We start from the raw sequence: 7255 nt of genomic DNA on the forward strand, positions 1-7255 counted from the left end.
CAACACATATAATATTTTTTAATTTTTGTAAATGACCGGAAACTGAAGTCCCCTCTTTGCAGTTTTGTGTGTGTGTGCGTGTGTGTGTGTGTGTGTGTGTGTGTGTGTGTGTGTGTGTGTGTGTGTGTGTGTGTGTGTGTGTGTGTGTGTGTGTGTGTGTGTGTGTGTGTGTGTGTGTGTGTGTGTGTGTGTGACAAGCTACAAATCCCTGACACCACCAATGATAGCTTTTCCAGTCGAGCCTGAAGGGGGACTCTGCCACACAAACATCCCACACGAGTGCATCAACAACACCCGCCCCCATCCCCTTTCTCCCCGTGCGCTTGTCTCTTCTCACCTTCTCCCATGAGGAGCCCCCGAGGGCCTCTGGGATGCACGACTCCCAACACAAAGTGCCTTGGGTTTGTTTGAGTTAAACATGAGACTACAAGCCGTCACCATGACAGGGCTACAAATGAAACACGAATCATGCCTCCTCGCTCACGTGCTGATTTGTTTCCAGAGAAAGTCAAAATGAACAGATTTAATATACGGCGTGTCATCAAAGCGACTAAGTTGTCGATGCACTCATTGTCTTTTATCCCTTTGTTCCCGATTGATTTATGGAGACGGTCCTAATAATGTCACACCCTCGTTTCTGGTTTGGATGACTCCCTCTGTGTGTGATGTAATTATTCGCACGCCTCGCAGATTGTTTGTTTTAGCATTAACAGGCCACTGCTGTGACAACTTGAATATTTATTACTTCTCTTTCTATTTCGGCTAATTTAGACCAAGCCTTCACCATTCAGCGGTGTGAGTGTGTGCAGGGTGACTAATATATATATATATATATATATATATATTTTTTTTTTTTTTGGCGCATAGCAATTTAGGCTGTAATGAGATCACACACGTCCAGGTGGAGGTGCTTCTCGACTCATACCTTCCCCTTCCACTCTCTTTTTCCTTCCCGGTGTGCGCTTATTACCATTTCATACGCGCCTCCCCTTCTATTTGATGAAAAAGCCCATAAAAGGCTTGGCGTGGTTCATTAAGTCAGCATAGGAAACGTATTAAATAGGAGAAGGGGGTGTTGGGAGCTATTGAGTGTTGACTTAACCTTTCCGGTATTTTCTTTTCAGCGCCGGGATGCTTTTAATGAAAGAGGCCGGCATCACTCAGCCTCATTAGACACCAGCAGATCAGACGGAACAGTATCCTGTACTTGGGCAACACGACTGACAGTGTATAGACAGTGACGACCTTTACTGGGTTGTCAAATACAGCAGTTTTTTTACCCCCTCAGAAAACACTTAGTCCTCCAAGCCCAACTATATTGACCAATACAGTAGCGTAGTAGGCCTAAGTATTCATTAAAACAAGGCAGGGGTTTTAACTAGCATATTTAGTAGTTTGGCCACTGTAACATTACACACAGTTGGAACAGTAACACTGTGTTTGAATATACAAACCCCGTTACCATATGAGTTGGGAAATTGTGTTATATGTAAATATAAACGGAATACAATGATTTGCAAATCATTTTCAACCCATATTCAGTGGAATATGCTACAAAGAAAACATATTTGATGTTCAAACTGATAAACTTTTTTTTTTGTTGCAAATAATCATTAACTTTAGAATTTGATGCCAGCAACACGTGACAAAGAAGTTGGGAAGGGTGGCAATAAATACTGATAAAGTTGAGGAATGCTCATCAAACACTTATTTGGAACATCCCACAGGTGAACAGGCAAATTGGGAACAGGTGGGTGCCATGATTGGGTATAAAAGTAGATTCCATGAAAAGCTCAGTCATTCACAAACAAGGATGGGGCGAGGGTCACCACTTTGTCAACAAATGCGTGAGCAAATTGTTGAACAGTTTAAGAAAAAACCTTTCTCAACCAGCTATTGCAAGGAATTTAGGGATTTCACCATCTACGGTCCGTAATATCATCAAAGGGTTCAGAGAATCTGGAGAAATCACTGCACGTAAGCAGCTAAGCCCGTGACCTTCGATCCCTCAGGCTGTACTGCATCAACAAGCGACATCAGTGTGTAAAGGATATCACCACATGGGCTCAGGAACACTTCAGAAACCCACTGTCAGTAACTACAGTTGGTCGCTACATCTGTAAGTGCAAGTTAAAACTCTCCTATGCAAGGCGAAAACCGTTTATCAACAACACCCAGAAACGTCGTCGGCTTCGCTGGGCCTGAGCTCATCTAAGATGGACTGTGTTGTGTTGTTAAAAGGAAAGGCCATGTAACACAGTGGTGAACATGCCCTTTTCCAACTACTTTGGCAGGTGTTGCAGCCATGAAATTCTAAGTTAATTATTATTTGCAAAAAAAAATAAAGTTTATGAGTTTGAACATTAAAATATCTTGTCTTTGTAGGGCATTCAATTGAATATGGGTTGAAAAGGATTTGCAAATCATTGTATTCCGTTTATATTGACATCTAACACAATTTCCCAACTCATATGGAAACAGGGTTTATAGAAATAAAACACTGTACTTTAATCTTGCTGAGCGCACTTCGGGACACGCCCACGGGCGTTACTCTCCTGCAGCAGCCGCACCTCCGCACTCACTCTTCAATCAACACACCTGACGCTGATGAGACCCCTGCCTTCATAAGCCAGCGCGTCCTGCGTTCCAGTGCCAGAACGTAGCTACTTGTACCTGTAAAGTCTGTCTTACACGTCTCTAGCTTCCTTGCTTATGTGCTTCCTCGCTCTTTGTGTTTCCCCTCCGTTGTGCTCATTGTGTCTTGTCCTGTGTCGTCATCCAGCGTCCCTTCGTCATCCCCTGGTTTCGAGCTGCGTGTCTCGTCTCTCCGCATCCCCTCTGGACTTCTTGCTGCCTTCCCGTAACTCGACCTCACTCCAGCCCCCGGACAACGACGCCTCGCCTCCGAGCCTGCTTGCCCTTTCTGGACTTCCGCACTGATCTCAACACGCACCTTCAACACCATCCGGTAACACTCCACATATAATCGCTACACATAGTCATAGCGTATGCACATGGATTAGTCACACACTTCATTTATATATTTTAATAAACACCCTGCAAAGCTAACGACGTCCCTGCCTCCGTGCCGTCTCCTTCTCCCACTGTACCGTTACACAAATAAACAAAAATAAAAAAACAATTTAGTGCCACCTGGCAAACAAGCTTTGAACAAAGTGTGATGATGTTAGGGGTGCGTGATAAATATCAGTTATGACATCACACATATAATCCGATAACATTTAAAAAAAAACTGCGATAAGCAATAATAAAAAAAAGAAAAAGCAAGATATTGTGCTATTTTGGGTGATAATTCAAGCGCTCCTACCTCATAGGAAAGGGGTGTTCAAACTGCGGCCCGCCGACGTTTTCAATTTGGCTCCTGAGACGTCATGACTTTAATGAGGATTCTTACCCGCAGGGTATATATCTGTATCATGAATCAATTTAAGTGGACCCCGACTTAAACACGTTGAAAAACTTATTCGGGTGTTACCACTTAGTGGTCAATTGTACGGAATATGTACTTCACTGTGCAACCTACTAATAAAAGTCTCAATCAATCAATCAATCAAGAGAGAACGGCCATAAAATAGGGTTGATGCTGCTATTACGTCACCGTCTAGTAGACATGTGACCATTAATTATGCTCTGAATGGTACCAAATGCAGCATTTACTTGTATGACCCAATGCAAACAACCTTCCCTTGTCATGGTGCAAAAATTTAAAAAAAAAAATCCAACCAACACAAAATGTCAACAGACATGGTGACACATCACACAACCTTACTCACTGAACCTTGTGGACATTATCAAAAAAACGTCCATGCACCATAACAAAATTCTAAATGACACCCATTTAAATCCATTACAAAGCACAATGGGAAAAATGCAAAACACTTTCCACACTTATCCATGTTTGCCGTATCTTAGCTGCTTAATATTTCTGATGGATTACAAAACTTTAAGAAAGTTGTTAGAGAAGTAAACAAGTTAGAAGTTTAAATTTCACAATTTCCTAATATCCAATTATATATCCATTATATTACTTTAATATAATATGTACACATGTATGTGTATAGGTTATATATATATCTAGTAATATTTTCGATAGTAATGAGACAAGCGGTAGAAAATGGATGGATGGATGGATGTAATAGCAATGATAGTAATGCTTTTTTAACTCTACTGCCGACCTTAACACGCCAACAGCAGTCTTCAATACACGGTAGCACCGCAGAGTCAATCTAGCCAGTAGCCACAACAACAACACATCACTCCCTCATGAGGGTTACAGCGAGCGAGGTTGCGTTCAAGAACACCCGGAATTTTGAGCATCAAAAATTACAAGTAAGTCATGTTTTGCATGCCCCTCTCTATTCTGTATTGCTGCCATAATTATGACAATGTGTCGTAGATTGTATTTTTTATCATTTGAATGTATTACTTAGTAATTATGTAATTTATATCACTAAAGTATTTTAATTATTAGTGCGTGGCTGCCCTCATATTATGACACAGTTGCCCCATCATTCAACTATCATTGTTTACCAACACACTGATGGAAAACTTGCTTTGGGATCAAAAGTCAAGTCAAGTCAAGGAATAATTGTAGCTATCACAGAATATATACATACAACAAAACATAAGATTGTTGCATTAATAATAATGAGTTAAAAAGAACTGCAGTTGGCTGGAGTAAAAATAATTCTGCCAAGATTAAGATATATTTATCAGGAAAGATACAGTGTCTTATTGGTGCACATTATTTCTAGGCTTTTTCGTGCCACATGTTTTAGTTTGACAGCTGTATTTTAATAGGAAACTAGACTAAATGTAAAAAAATATGGGTGGAGGTAGGCCGCCAAGATAAAGACACAGAAACAGAGGCTCGTAATGCAATCGTAAGGTAAGGTCGTATTATCCAAGAAATGTAATGCCTTGTTGCTTGTTCTGACATTTCCAAAAAGGTAGCTAACCATATCCACCCATTATTTTTTAAACTATCTATAGCAGTATGAAAGAACAACTATACAGGGCGGCTACAACACACATGCAGAAATTCAGTACCAAAAAAATAAGGTAGCATCGTGGATTTGATCCAGATCAAATGCCAAACCTAAAAGTGTTCCTTAACCTTGTGATGACTTATTTATGTTCCTGTTCTTCAATCGATCAATCGATGATACAATTGTATCATTGATTGATTGATTGATTGAAACTTTTATTAGTAGATTGCACAGTACAGTACATATTCCGTACAATTGACCACTAAATGGTAACACATGAATAAGTTTTTCAACTTGTTTAAGTCGGGGGTCCACGTTAATCAATTAATTTCCCTTCCAGCGCTCTTATTTTCAGTTACACTTCCTTTTTTGTCCATTTGTCACCAGTTATCCAGTCTGAGTGCTTCATTTTATTTTTTTAAATCTTTTGTGCACTTATTTTTTGCACTAATTGTTTTACGTTATCAAATACATTTTTACCTGCACTTTGCCTGCCGTCTCTGCATCCTGGAGTCAAGAGCAGCACTACTGTGACACGTTCCAAATCTCTGGCACACTGGAATGTAACAATCCCATTCGGGACGTTGTCAGAAAATTTCATGAAAATCCGCCCATACATTTTTGAGTTAGTCTGCCAATGAACTAAATAACAGACTGTCATGGTCCTCCTTGACAGTTTTTGGACTTGTGTTGTTTTTTCCTGTACATAGTGTTATTTTCTGTTCCAGCACTCTTGCTTTCTTGTTTCCACTTACTGTGGGTATTTTCCCGTCTGCCTCAGATCGCTGGCTTCCACACCTGTCCTTGATCGGCAACCTGGACACCCCTGTTCCTGGTTGCCAGTCAGGCTGTTACATATGCCAGAACTGCCCATTGTATAGGACTGAGACAACGTTGGTGTCTACCGTTGGATCCACGTTGTTGGTTGGGAAATTACCAAATTTCAATGGTCAAATCAACATCAGAACCCATTATTGATTAAACGGCGTCAAAAAGCATGTTGTTTCAACGTTATGTTTGAGTTGCTCAACATCAGGACCTAATTCAACAAGTTCTCAACCTTGTTTTAACGTCTTGTGCCTGCTGAGATTGTTCCTTGTCAGTGGTACTCGACAGAGACATGTTGTTTCCCCGAACAAGTTTTGTTCCTGTGCACTCCCTCGCTGCACTAGCCTTATTTTGTACTTTAACCTGCAGTCCGCCTGCCGCTCTCTGCATCCTTGGGGTCACGCTGCAGGCAACCCTTCCCATGATGACCGACAGCACATAGTTCAGCGTTATTGGACATGCAGTATTTGGCAAAATAAAAGCAGTACTAGTCACTCGTTCTTATGCTATCGAATAAGGGCAGCCGAAATGTAATCAAATATACATTTTTAACCACATGTCTGTAGTATTTGAACTGTGGTGTGAAAGTACAGGATTTTACGCTATATTTGCTGCATTTTATCCAATTGACTTTTTGTTGTTGTTGTTGTTGTCCTGAAATGCATATTGTGTGTGTGCTACTCCTAGTTGTAGCTCTAAACGTGACATGAAGCTGACTTAAACCACCCTGAAACACAATATCAGGATGAAGTGATTAAGACTTTAAGGCAGTGGTAAAAAAGGAGTTGTGTCATTGTGAAGATGCCACACTGTGTGGAGAAGGAAGGGCACGGTGGTCAGTCTTCCACTACAATTAGGTGTTCATTTGGGCCAGATTCAGGGAGACGACTGCTGGCCATGCATTATGCATGAGTGTGTCCATATGCACTTGGGCCATCATGGATGCCCTTGTAGAGATGCATCGACCACCAGCCAGCAATTACATTTCGCTTGCTCCAACTTTCTCTCGCCGCGTAATCGCCTATGTAACACTGCGCCAAGCACCAGAAAGGACGATTCTTTCATATTAGGATCATTACATAGTGTCAAGTGATATAGTCCGCCCTACCTTGACTATATACAGTGTGTATATCATGAACATTTTAACCTGCTAAAGTGTTAAAATTAGATCTGTCAAATGGTTAATCTTTTAATCAATCTTTTTGGAATTTGGATTACCTTGTTTTCCGGGCTATAAGGCGCACTTAAAATCATTTTTTTCCCCTCAAAACTCGACAGTGCGCCTTATAACCCGGTGCGCCTATTGAAGAATAATTCTGGTTTTGTTTACCCACCTCAAAGCAATTTTATTTGGTACATGGTGTAATGATAAGTGCGACCAGTAGATGGCAGTCAAACATAAGAGATATGTGTAGACT

The sequence above is a fragment of the Entelurus aequoreus genome, linkage group LG02 (assembly GCF_033978785.1).
Source record: "Entelurus aequoreus isolate RoL-2023_Sb linkage group LG02, RoL_Eaeq_v1.1, whole genome shotgun sequence".
NCBI classification, from domain to species: Eukaryota; Metazoa; Chordata; class Actinopteri; order Syngnathiformes; family Syngnathidae; genus Entelurus; species Entelurus aequoreus.